We start from the raw sequence: 13,838 nt of genomic DNA, 5'->3' as shown, positions 1-13,838 counted from the left end.
TTTGTTATCTTGGTGCAGTGGAGATATTAAGGCAGACTTCCTTTCAAAAGATTAGTTTCCTTTTCATACATAAGCAGCTACAGACCTCCATCTGGTCATATCACTACTTTCCTCAAAATCTTTCAGTATTGGGGCACCTGAGCGACTCAGTCGGTTAAGTGTCCGACTTCGGCTCAGGTCATGACCTCACCATTCGGTTCGTTGAGTTCGAGCCCCCATGTAGGGCCCTGGGCTGACAGCTCAGAGCCCAGAGCCCACTTGGGATTCCGTGTCTCCCTCTGTCTGCCCCTCCGCTGCTAGCACTCTGTCTCTCACATTGTCTCAAAAATAAATAAACATTAAAAAAATTTTTTTTTTAATCTTTCAGTATTAAAAAAAAAATCTTTCAGTATTTCTCATCACCTATAGGTATGAAAGTATCCTTACTCTAATTCACAAAGCCCTTTTCAATTAAGACCCAGGATTTCCGCTTATACATGGTAGGCTCCAGCCACCAGAACTTCTCATTCTTTGTGAGTGCACAGGGATATTTATTTTTCTCTAAGACATTTGTTTACTTCTCTGAGAACTTGCTTCAACACAGCTCACATGTCACATCTTCTGTGACTAACGTACCCTCCTCTTCTCTCCTGAGGGAAGTGACTATTTTTTTCCCTTTGTTCCTGTTGCACTTTGTATTTATCTGGTGGACTATATATCACATTGTTATGTGCTTTAGAGCTCTATCTCCCATGCATTGTACACATTTTTTTAAGTTTATTTTATTTTTGAGAAAGAGAGAGAGCAGGGAAGGGGCAGAGAGACAGAGGGAGAGAGAGGATCCCAAACAGGCTCTGCACTGTCAGCACAGAGCCCCACATGGGGCTCAAACCCACAAATTATGAGATCACGACCTGAGCTGAAATCAACAGTTGGAGGCTTAACCAACTGAACCACCCAGGTGCCCCCGTATGATACACTTCTTAAAGACAAAATATGTCTTATTCATTTTGGATCACTGGTACCTAATAGACTCTCTAGCACACAGTAGACAATAAATGCTTGCTGAATATTGACTGCACATATCTATATTCAACTGTAAAGTAAAGAACTGCTGGGGTGGGGAATGGATCCACAACTAGCTGATTCCTCAACTTTACATTAGAGCAGAGTCACCTAGTGAAATAGGTCTAGGGTTCAACAAAGGCATCAGTTTTTTAAAGAAACATTGAAGGTGATTCTGACACCAGAGTTTGGGAATTGAGACATAGACTACTGAAGAGTATGTTACATGTACCACAGAAGTTTTCTAACATTGAAAAAGTTGGAAAGTGGAGGGATAGCCTAAAACTGGAGATAATTTCCATTAAATAATTGATCTAATTCATTTTAACAAAGTACAGTGTAATGCGGTATAAATGTTTACTGTAGAGTCTAAAATGTCATCTGTCTGCAAATTTTTTTAGGGGAAGCAAGTTACAAACAAGGTGATAAACTATAATCTCAATTAAACCGCACACATCATCTTCTCAAGATCAGAAGCTCACCCACATTATCATCTGAATAGTCTCTAAACATGTCAGATCAAGGAAGCCTAGAGTTTCTGCAGTGAGAATCTTAGTCTTCTTTGTATTTGAAGGAAATCAGAGAGAAGAGTTTACAAAATGAGTGTCAAGTATAGAAAACCACTGAAGCAGCTCATATCATGAACTGCTCTGCTGCTTACAAAACAAATTGGGCACCAATAGGTTAGGACACTTTTTGGCTGTATTTTTTTAAGTTATTTATTTATTTTGAGAGAGAGAGCAAGGTGGCAGACAGAGAGGGAGGAGAGAATCCCAAGCAGACTCTGCAATGTCAGCACAGAGCCCAAGGTGGGGCTTGAGCTCATGAACTGTGAGATCATGACCTGAGCCCAAACCAAGAGTTGGACACTTAAACCGACTGAGCCACCCAGGTGCCCGTGTTGGCTGGATTTCTAATGTAAAATAACTTGATTAAATCAAGCTTATTTGAAGAGCTATAAAATTGATGCTTACATATTCCAGCTATCTTTTCCTAAAATTACTCATCTTGCTACTGTGTTCCAAGGGTCCATAAGGATCTCATGGAAGCATGGCCATGAGTGGTGTGAAAAAGACTTGTCTCCAGTCTCCTCTGCCTACAATTCTGTGAGAATCATAACTGATTTCTCAGAGTACACACAGTATATGACATCAGTCCAGTACAGCCACAGACTACACCAACTTCTCAGCAGCAATGAGCTAATATACACAAACCTGTGATCCTACCTCCAATTCTGATTTCAGTACCACCTCTCAAATAGCAAAGGAATATTCACCTGAACACCTTCTTTGCTTGGTACTGATATCTCGTTTTCCTTAACCCTTGCTGTCACCTTAAGATGCTGAATGGCACCACTGTACAGCCTCACCCCAAACCCAAACAATGGCCAGAATTCTCCACAGTGGGCAGATCACCTGGACCAGGACACCGCTGGTGGCAGCTAGACTTACCATGTTGCTGAACCTGGGTGAAGCATAAGGCTCTATCATTTAGCCACAATTTCCATATCCATAACTTTACCGGGCCATTCAGATAATATGCAGATAATTACTGCAAGACTTAGCTCTGTAACTGTATTCATATTTCTGCCCCCATCAAGGCTGGATATTTACTTCCTCCTTTTTTCACCCAGCCTGAGATGCTAAGGCCTCAGTATATATTACTATTAAGCCTGCATTCACTAGCACGTGATTAAGTCCTGATTAAGTCCTGAACTCACTGGGAAGCTAATGCATTATGGTTACTAAACATCTAAATGCCCTAACTCTTGCTGGGAAATAAACTGTCATATCATGTAAGCACAGAATCATTGAAAAGAGTTGCCCCTGTTGATCTCCTGGCACATTTCCTTTTAAAAGCAATTTTTAAAAACATTTATTCTCCCCTATGGAAATTCATAGATTATTTAAAAAAAAAAAAAAGTATCGTAGAGAAGAGTTTTTACTCCCAGGGAAAGAAGCATTGTTTATAAAACACATTTAGGAACTGATAGAATGTAACAGGAGAATTGGGTTCATTTGGGTTGATGATTATTGTCATACTTTTCTAAAACTTTGTTTATACCATCCCCATGGGTTTTTCTAAATTGAACTGGTTGGTTGAAGTAAGTTCTAATACTATCAGACTAAATTAGAAATAAGAAGAGCTCATGGGCAAAAGAAACGGCAGAAATGGAAGACAAACAAGAAACAATGTCATAACTAAAAATAAAATTCTTCTAACAACTTTCTCCTAAACTCTCTAAAATCTTAAAAATAAGATTGCCTAGGATCAGAGGACCCGCAGATACTCAAAAGTGTGATATTTCTTTATTTTATGGATTCAGGAAGTCATAGGAGAAAAGCAGCCCTGAAAAAAAAACAGAGCAACTTTATTTGCTTCCCTTCCTTGCTCTACTTCTATAGTCCTCTGAAGACTAATAATGCAAAATGCTTTCACCTCCCCGTCTGCTTTGCTTCAAGAGCTATGACACTAAAGGGTAAGTGTGTATATAAATTAATGCTATAGAACATCAATTTCTATTTACAAATTTCACTAAACTTTGACAATTATTTCAGTAATGTGCTGAAGACAGAAAAAAGATCTTAAGCAACTTCACCTGAGTGGAGACACAGAATTAAGTCCAGTGCTATAAAATAAACATAGTTTTGATATTATAAACTAATTATTTCTCCATAATAGCTACTTACATATATACCTAAGTGTCCATTTAGTAATAAAAATAGAAATAAAGGAAAAATCAAGTATTTTTTTATACTTATTTATTTTTGGGAGACAGAGAGCATGCAGGGGAAAGGCAGAGAGAGAGGGAGAAAGTGAGGCAAAGAATCCGAAGCAGGCTCCAGGCTCCGAGCTGTCAGCACAGAGCCCGACGCAGGGCTTGAACCCACGAAGTGCAGAATCATGACCTGAGCCGAAGTTGGACGCAACCGACTGAGCCACCCAGGCACTCTGAAAATCAAGTATCTTGATTAGAAAGTGATGAAAAATTTTCTTCCAAATGTAATTACTAAAGGAAAAATTAAAACGTGTGTGTGTTCAGTAGTAATGGCAGTGGTAGCAGTACTGATAACCCAGTGATATAGATTTCATATCCTAAACAGAACCTGGTGAGATAAAACCTTAGAACTAAGTACCAATCTTATATGTCGAGCCTTACTAATAAGGATAATTGCTAACTGATATTTATTCCCACTCTGTGTCATACACTGTGCTACGCATTAAAATTATAGAACTTCATTAAACCCTCATGCAATCCATATGGTGACACTGGAAGGGAAAAGTTAAGAGCCATATCTGTGGCTTTATCTTTAGGGGTGCCTGAGAATGTGATCCTTGGGCAAGTCTCCTAGTAATAGAGTTCACAAAATTAATACAAAAATAGGACACCAGATAGAAGGTGAGAATCCAGCCAAGAACTATGTATCAAACCAAGTACTTGTTTTATTGTCCAGAGCAAATAATGAACAATCTGTATTGATAAAAAGAAACTTTTTTGAAGATTGGGGTCAATTATGAGCACCTGAGGCAACTGCTTGCCTAATTAAGAAAAAAGCGAAAGGGACTGCAGTGCTGATTACTCCCCTAAACCTAGGTTGTCTAGCATCTTATCTCATGATTACATTGTCCCAAGTATGGAATGACTGGCATATCAAAAGCAACGCATATTAGTCATGCAGAATACATGGCCTATGCTATGGTGTTGCTTTGTGTGCTGTGCTATTTCCTTCCTCTTCCTTCCTTAAATCCAAAGGAAAAAAATATTGGTGCTGGTTAAAAGTATTTGTCTCGTGAACTTGATGGTCAATCCAAAACCATAAGCCATTACTGCCGGCATAACAGAAAGGGTTCACTATCTGTATTTTACAGAAAAGAAAATGTAAGCTTAGAGATTAAGTTACGATAAGTAGGCAAACCAGTACTAGAATTGTCTGACATAAAAGAAAGATCTTTTAAATAATACCAGATACTTTGTCCGTATTGCTTCCTGCCATCTTACCAGTCCTGTTATGAAGCTCTCTATTATTGGTTACTAATGATTTCATCATATAACTGTATTTTCATAGTTGATATGTAATCTAATTATATTCCTGATGGATAAAACTCATCATTGTACTGCCAGAAATCTCTCTGATATCAAGCGTATCTACCCCTTGGCTCTCTTTGATTTACTTCCTTTCACTATTCAAGTTATCACTATGGTCTTATATTTTCCTTTAATTTCTCCCCAGGAACATAAGAAAACATTAAAACATTAAAACAAGAAACATTAAACATTAAACAAGAAACATTAAAACAAGAAAACATTAAGAACAATTTTTTAAACCTATTTAAATATACACCTATAATTATTTTGCTGATTTTTTCCAAAATGCACCAAAACATCAGTTTATTATTTTTAAGTTTCTTATTAGATGTTGGTATTATTTTCCCCAATACTCTTTATGTGGCTCTTCTCATCCATGTTATCATAAACTACAACTACCTTAAGGGTAGGGACTGTGTCTGTCAACATCTTCCTCTGTGTATCCAGATATCATAATTGTTGGACAGTAATAAATATTATAATAAAAGATAATTAATGCACATGTCTGGTATGTAGAGCTTTTTATGTAAATAAATAGACATTTACTAAACTCAACTTGAATGATCATTTTTATAGAATGCCAAAATAAAAAGTTGAAAGTTATGAACCTGGATTTATATTAGAGGGTACATGAAAGAGAAATTTCATCTGAGTTGCAATTTTGTATTAGCCCTAGGTATAGAAACCTTTATTTCCTTTTTGCCATTACTTTTAAGAAAGGAATAAATTTTATTACAAAACCTACACAAGCATATTCATGAGAAGAAAAGGAGTTGGTTTATCTTCCAACCTAACCTTAAAATAAAAACTGAATGACCTGGCTCTGCTTTTATAAAGTCATATAGGAAAACCACTTTTCATTTTTTTGTGGTCCCAGTTTAGAAGTGCTGTCTACATTGTACTGCGTTAACCTTTTAGAGTTCTATTCTACGAATTCCAGAAGCACAACTATCCCTTGAACATCTCAATGGGTCACATCTGGTTTCTATAGGATACATAAGCATGTTGTCAATGATGACAGGATATCTTCTGGAAATACTTAACACAGAAAATTTTCAAAGGATATATATTCTGGATAACAAAGATTTGCTCTTAACAAAAATTACTATTTTTATTCTAAAAATATAAGGCAATACAGACTCACTAATGTTATATATTATACCCACTAGCTTAACCAATAATTCTGTTCACTAAAAATTCTATTGCCTTTCCCTAGTTTATTGCATTGTTGTTCTGTTTATATACTGAAATGAATATATATCTCTTATAAGTATAATTAAAAATATATTTATATATGATAACATATATAAAATAAAAATAAATATTATATACCACAGTCCAAGTGACTTACAAACAAACAAAAAAATATTTCCCATAGTTCTGGAGGCTGTGAAGTCCAAGATCAAGATGGCAGAAGATTTGGTGTCTAGTGAGATCCTACTTCCTAGTCCACAGAAACTCATATTCTTGCTGGGTCCTCATATAGTACAATGGGCCAGGAATTTTCTGAAGGCACTTATGTAATTCATGAGGGTTCTTACCCTCGTGACTTAATTACCTTCCCAAAACCCCACACTCAAATACCATCACACTGGGGATTAGGTTTCAGCATATGAATTTGAGAGAGACACAAACATTCAGTCTGTAGCAATAAATTATTGAAAGTATAATTATGTTTTAAAGTGTTAAAGTTTTCATACATTGTCAACATGATCTTCTTACACACCTTATAAGGAATCTATTATAATTCCACTTGGAGAGAAGTTAGTGAAGAGCAGGACATAGATTTGAACCAAATCTATGTAATTTTAGAGCTATTATACTTTATTTACAATGTGTGATTTTTAAATTGTTATTAGAAAAGTAATTTATTGTAAAAATATTAATGTAAATGAAACTATCACACAGAGATAACACCTGTTTATATTTATGTAACACCTGTTTATATTCAACAAATATAAACTCTTGCAGTTATATTTATATATATAAACATATATTGACATAATATATTATTATTACAACCAATATTGACACATCTATTTATATATATTCATAGGGAGATGTGTTATCATCACATATATTTTTTATATATCCTATTTTTTGTATATCCGATATTATCTCCTACTTTTCAATTTATAAGTTAGTGAGATTTTTCATATATCATTAAATATTCTTCTCACATCACTTTTATTTATTTTCCTTTCAATATATGAAATTTATTGTCAAATTGGTTTCCATACAACACCCAGTGCTCATCCCAAAACTCATCACTTTTAATGATTGTGTAATACTCCCTTATAATAATTTACAATGTAATATTGTTATTAACTTACAATTGGTGTTGTCAAGTATTTCAATCATCCAACAACATGAAATTGGCTAAATAAATTGTTTTTGGTATTTGCTGTATTCATGGCTTTCCTTTCCCTACTATCAACCTTCATTCATTACTCACTTCTGAGCAATTCAAATTTTGTTCTCTTCCACTCATTGGAAACTGCTTTTGCCAAAACAACTTGGTAACTTTTTGTTATCAAACCTAATAACTATGTGTCATGCTTCTTAACTGACTGATCTGCAAGGGTGGCACTGTAGACAATGTCATTCCTCTTCCTTATATGGATTCATTTAAGCCATATGCAGTTGTTTTCACCTAGTGATTTCTCCATCAGATCTTCCAGATCTCAGCTTAAGTCACCTTCCCAAGAAGGCCCTCCAATAACATCCTCTCTAAATAAGTCTCCTGCTGTTTTACATCCTGAACACTGTTCATTCACAGACACAGCACAATTTGTTAAAAAAAAAAAAAAAAAGATTAATTTTTTGGGTGGGGTCTTTGGGGTTTTCTGTATACAGTATCATGTAATCTGCAAATAAAGTTTGACGTCTTTCTTGCCAGTTTGGATACCTTTTATTTCTTTATGTTGTCTGATTGCTGTGGCTAGGACTTCCAACACTGTGTTGAATAACAGTGGCGAGAATGGACATCCCTGTCTTATTCCTGACCATTGTTTATTCAATAGATGGAAAACACCAAACTACAAGAAAACTTTCTATTTTATTTAGCGATGTAAATCTATCGCACATCATAGTTCCTTGCCCTGGGTACTGCGCTGAATAGTGAATGAAAATTTCCTTCCCCCCATTCCTCCTGGGAGAGAAGGACTTTCGTTGTAAATTTATCACTGAAGGGCATACGAGTCCTGTGACTCAAAGTAATGCTGTAAACTCTGTATAATTCATCAAAAAAAAATATTTTAAGGTGGCAACATCAAAAGGAAATGAATGTGAAAAGAATATACTCATGAAGTCGCTGTTGATAAAAACCATTAAAACTCCTTGTCACTAACTGTGGGATCATAAGCTATTTAGTCAGCTTGCCTCAAGACAGATTTTGATCAGTTATTATAGATCTCTCACCTAGATTAATAGTTTGAGACTTTTCTTTAAAAAAATAAAATTATGCTAAGGAAATGTCATAAATTCACACATGTTCTTTGTTTTCACCTTTAAAAGTAGATGATTCTATGATTCTATGATTCTCAAAATTCAATTATATGTCTCAAAAAGGACAATTGCTATTATAACACTTTCCCTCTTGAAGATTAATTACCTTCCTCTAGCTTTGCTTCTTCAGTGAAGAATTTCTGGTACCAGACATTAACCAGAGATTCCATTGTCAGCGTTTTTAAAGTTTGAACTTAATTATATAGAATTTTTTTACATATTTCTTTTAAGCTATCACACGTTTCAAGGTATTGAATGTTTCTATGAATCCCTGCATATTTAAGTGTACTTCTGTAAGTTCAAGTTTCAATCTTCTGATGAAAAGAGAGATAGATATAGATATATAGATATAGATAGATATAGATATAGATATAGATATATAGATATAGATAGATATGCTTGATTTTTCAATCAAATCTTAAAGAATTTATTGAAGCTCATTTCTTGGCTTAAAAATATTTTAAACTACAATTTTTCAATGTTGAAAAGCTCCCACATTAAATTCAAAAAAAAAAAAAAATGGTGCTCTGTGCAACCCAACATGCATCCAGTTCCTCTCCAGATCTCTAGCTTCTCTAATCCATACTGCCAGTGGTATAGATTGTGCTCCAAACACAAACCAGCTTCTTTATCAAGCTCACCACCCAGCAGTACCGCACAACCTAGAAGCAGTCCCAGAACATGTTTACTAAATCAAGGTGCTTTTTTTGTCTTTTCATAGAGTTATCATGTTCTTTTCAAAGATAATAATAGACTCCTAAAATCACTAAAATTCCTCAGATATTTGTATTAAATCACACATTGACAGTCTTAATCTTAAACTAACGTTGTCATGCATGGGTTTCTTTAGGAAGATAAGTAGATTGCAGCTGCAATAGGTTTTTTCATTATTTTTTCTGGGAATACACAACCATTTACATCGTCGGAAATCTATTTAGTTAGTAACAGTATCACTTGTAAAAAAAAATCTTGTTAATCAATAAATAAGGGGAAATAGTTAGTCCATGATTATAGCTCTGTGAAGAGTCATTATATCCTGACAAGGGACCAATACATATTCAGCATCAGAAATCATATCCTCAAAGAATGAGGTTTTGTGGTAGTTACTGAAGAATTACAAGTCACGGTACTTGTTAAGATTTTGACAATCTTTATTTGTCAATCTGTATTGACAAATTGTATTTGTCAGATTGTACAATTGACAATCTGTATTTGTATAAATATATCAATCCAAACAGATTAAATCCAGCTTGCCCACCTAGTTTCCAGTGAAGTATTGTCTTCCTTTTGCTGCTTCCTCACCCAGTCAATCATATATCTTGAACATCATTTTACTTGTTGTACACACATTTGCTTGTCTATTCTTCTAAATGGTAAGCTTCTTGAGGGTAGGAGCCATTTATTTCTTTTATAAGCAAAGCTGAAGGTCAAAAAGCATAGTAATTACTAAGAATCCTATATTTCTATAGGCTTTAATTTCACTCACTCCATCTAAGTTTGAGCACATTTTGCTTTGCCACAAATTTCAATCTTTTTATATCCACCAAAACTCATGTATAAATTTGACATACTCTTCAACAATAGACATAAAATGGTAAAGCAAATCTCTCTTCACATCTATTGGTTTAATATTTGTCCCTCCCTCTCCTTTATTAATATGAGAGCAATCTCATGATGAGTAGGTAAGGAGAAATAAAGACACCAAAAGTAAGCTTAAGTCATTTTTAACAAACTCCCTATAGATTTGGACAAAGGTTTCACTGCATCCTATCAGGCAGTATAATTCATCACAAATTAATGTTTGCATTTAAATGTTTTTATCTTGTCATCTAAAAGCAGTTATAATTATAGATTAGTCTCTTATTATTACTTTTATAATGAAAGCTTCCAAAAGAGAATTTGTCAAACAGTAAGAGTTGGCATCATAGTTGATTTACTGTAACACGTTTTTATTCACTTGTATATTATGTAGATTTTTATACTATCTTTAAGCAAGTTTTCCATAAAAAGGTAACAAAGGTAATTTGAATATCTATAATTTAACACCTTAGGTTATTTAATATACATGGAATTTGAAAATGGCTAATAGCGTGATATAATTTCTTTTAGAGTAGTTTAGTACTTCATATGTTCTAATTCCAACTGTGACTAATCAGTACCTTGCAAAAAATGTGAACACTATAATTGTTACAGTAAAGGAGACTTTAAAAATGAATAGTAAAGTAAAAATAATATTTCTTAGTCATTTAAAAGTAGCTTCCTTTTTTTCATACTCCTTTCCTAACATCCAATAGTCATTGTATCTCTATTTTTATTTAACATCGGGAATCATTTCAAAGAATAAAATTTTCTATTTTTATAAATCAAAGGAGTTAGATAATATCACACATCAAATTCTCTTTATCCTTAGAATGAGGAGGAAATAAAAGGCAACAGAAGGAATTTTTATTGAGCATCTCCTCTTTAAAAGACATTACACTCTAAGTATAAATACCAGATTTTCATTCTCTTGCTTGAATCATTCCCACTCAGTGTCTATAACATATCTGAGATGGCTATGCCCTCTAAATTTTTCCTGCTTGGTGGCCTCATCCTACTTGATTACCCCCTCTGTCTAGCTCAGATTCCATTACCTATTATTTCAAATAATCTCATCAGTATCTTTCCTTGCAGTCCTTGGCTTTTCCTCTCATACCTCTGCCAAAATCCCAACAGGTATTTACCATCCTTGAGTCTGCTTCTAGGTTACTGAGATCTGCTAGAAAAAAAATAACCAACAATAGGAGACAGATTAGAATTTATCAACTCCATTGATTTTAATAATGCCTAACCAATTTCTGAAGGTATAACAAGTAAAAAAAAAAAGGGGGGGGGTGGAGTAGAGAAAAAGAAAACTAAGCTGCTACTTAATATATTTAGCTCTATGGAAGGTTATCAGATTGCTAAATGTTGAGGGCAAAATTTAATTTTATCATGAAAAGCTGATGCGCTTACTGGAGCTGTAGAAATCAATCTATCAAGTGGCAAGATAATGATAGCACAGATAGACTCTATGATGACTCACCCTGTTTGAAATGATAACCATTTGCAGAGACTACTCTTAAGCAACCCTCAATTTATTTTATTGGTATAAATTGAATGTGCTTTTCCCCTATGAACCTAATCTGCCAAAATCTAAACCTACAATTTCTCTCACTGTTTTCTTATTTAACCCAATGGCACTTAATGTCATCAGTCTGACCCTACACATATGTTATATGGTTGAATGTAGGACTCTGCCAATTTTTTTCTCATTAACCACTTAAGTGTTTCATTCACTCTAGCCTTATCTGTGAAGCAGTGATAAGATTTAGCTCATCTGTCAGATCCTTGTGCAATAATTCTTTCCTACTTTTACGTTAGAAAACTGGAGTTTTAAAAATTTATCCCTTCATGATTATAATGAATTCTTAAGTTCTTTGAACAGTTGTATCTAAATCTCAACTTCTAAGTACATGTTTTTATCATTTAGAATGATTATTTGTTTGAAATATATGGTTAAAGAATATTCTGTTTTCTGTACGTATTTTTTATTTTTAAACAATTTTTAATGTTTATTTGTGTGTGTGTGTGTGTGTGTGTGTGTGTGACAGAGAGAGAGAGAGAGAGAGAGAGAGAGAGAGAGAGAGAGAGAGAGAGAGGGCATGAGCAGGAGAGGGGCAGAGAGAGAAGGAGACACAGAATTTGAAGCAGGTTCCAGGCTCTGAGCTGTCAGCACAGAGCCCGATGTGGGACTCAAACTTACCAACTGTGAGATCATGACCTGAGCCAAAGTCGGACACTTAACTAACTGAGCCACCCAGGCACCCCTCAATACATATTTTAAAATTTATTTAGTATGTAGACAACCAAGTAGAAAATAAAAGGATGTATTTTTATTAGAAAAGAACAAATGACTAGGATGAAAATTGGTCTTCTCCCTGTCATACCCATACCCATTGAATGCTTATGGGAAAAACATAAAGAGCCTGGATTGATGATTGACTTTTCTTTCTCATAACTTAAAAAAAAAATTTAGACATTTATTTCTATGTATCTAATTTAGAAATTTATTTCTATATATCTAATTGTCAAAGTCGAGGTTTAAATGCTTAAATTAATATCTTTTCCATACCTCATTCATCTTGATCATTTTCCTAAACCACATGTCCATTCTTTTCGTTCTCTCCCCTTTTAGTTCAAGTTGTATTTTTATATCCTTTCCCCACTCCTCTCTCTCCCTTTTTCTCTCGTCAGCCACCACCTCTCCCTCTCTCTTTCTGTCTCTCTTTCATTCTCTCTCTACATGCCACCCCCCCACACACACACCTCTACCCGCCCTCTAACAACACCTTAGTCCACCCACAAATATCTTCACCATCAGTCATCTCTTTTCCACGTCAACTACCACAAACAGGGTTTGGATGTTCAGTAACTCTTGAGTGGCAAAGTGTAATAACCATTAACTAATTTTCTTCTCTAATCTGGTTATCTTTAGCTTCTGGAGAGTTTCAGATTGCTCTCAAAATATGATAGCTTTATATCCTCTTGCCTGTAAAATCCCATACACATAAAATTCACCATGTAGTTTATGATGAATAGCAGTTACAGAAGCCAGACCACAGGTATTGGTTTAAAATTATGCTCTTGCTTCCCCCACTTCCAATCTAGCCCTACCCCACTGCCACTTTAATTCTCCTGATGTATTGACAAATCACATTAATTTCCTCAAAAAACTTGTTATACCCCACTATTTGTTGATTCTTAATCTAAACCTTTATTCTGGACTCAAAATTCTATAAGGTACAGCTTTACTTCCAGTAAGACTCACCATTCTTGTATTCTGTGAAGCCTACAGTCTAGCTCAAATTACTATGCACCAAATGTGTTCCCTATTGTCCTTCCTTTACTGATTTCCTCTGCCTAAACGCTCTCTACACCAATTAAAATATACCACTTCCTAGGTTCCAAAGAAATTCTGAATTCATTTGGGTATAGCATGGACATTAGGGGTTTAAAACTTTCCATGGGTCTCTAATGTGTAGTTAATTTTGAAAAACACTGATGCAGATAATCTAATACCCTCAGTTCTTTCTCCATTCTAATAATTTTAGAAGACACAAAACTAGATGAAGATATTTATAATATATTGATCTGGCAAAGTACTCACATTCATAATATA

General features: G+C 34.7%; 1 long non-coding RNA gene across 3 annotated transcripts in view; it reads right to left on the bottom strand.

Moving 5' to 3' along the window:
- Window positions 1–3,820: 3,820 nt before the first annotated feature.
- Window positions 3,821–13,838, bottom strand: part of LOC147583236 (uncharacterized) — a 95,808-nt gene continuing 85,790 nt past the window's right edge. For 2 of the 3 annotated variants that reach the window (XR_015246674.1, XR_015246680.1), the window contains 2 exons: window positions 9,897–10,058; window positions 3,821–3,996 (listed from right to left, as the gene is read on the bottom strand). This is a non-coding gene — a long non-coding RNA (uncharacterized LOC147583236). Of the gene's footprint in view, window positions 3,997–9,765; window positions 10,059–13,838 lie in introns of those variants that run through there. The other variant, XR_015246677.1, reaches the window with a different exon arrangement.

The sequence above is a fragment of the Puma concolor genome, chromosome A2 (assembly GCF_028749965.1).
Source record: "Puma concolor isolate L17-30 chromosome A2, mPumCon1.1.hap2, whole genome shotgun sequence".
Taxonomy (NCBI): domain Eukaryota; kingdom Metazoa; phylum Chordata; class Mammalia; order Carnivora; family Felidae; genus Puma; species Puma concolor.
This window is presented reverse-complemented; position numbering and strand designations above follow the sequence as displayed.